Here is a 415-nt window from a genome sequence, read left to right as displayed (position 1 = left end):
TACCCCTGCTTTACATGTTTTCTCCTGTGTTTATTTGTTTGCCCTATTTAGTTGATTGCATCTGAGCTCATTCTTGGAATTCTGATCATTTTGGTCCCTCTCTAGAACATCTTTCAGTAGCCTGTGTAGGGTTGGCTTTGTCATCATGAAATTCTTTAGCTATTCTTTGTCATGAAAGTATTTCACTTCTCCATCAAACTTGAAAGAGAGTTTTGCGGGGTATAGTAGTCTGGGCTGGAATTGGTTTTCATAGAGGACTTGAAGTGCTGCTCCATGCTCTTCTTGCCTTCGTGGTTTGTGAAGAGAAGTGGGCCATAATTCTGATCACATTCAATTTCCTTTGAATGTGTTCTGCTTCTTTTCTTTAGTGGCTTTCAGTATATTATTCTCGTGCTGAATTTCTGGGATCTTGACT

This window comes from Octodon degus, unplaced genomic scaffold (assembly GCF_000260255.1).
Source record: "Octodon degus isolate 3935 unplaced genomic scaffold, OctDeg1.0 scaffold00063, whole genome shotgun sequence".
Lineage (NCBI taxonomy): Eukaryota > Metazoa > Chordata > Mammalia > Rodentia > Octodontidae > Octodon > Octodon degus.
The sequence above is the reverse complement of the archived record's forward strand: the minus strand, read 5'-3'. Positions refer to the sequence as shown.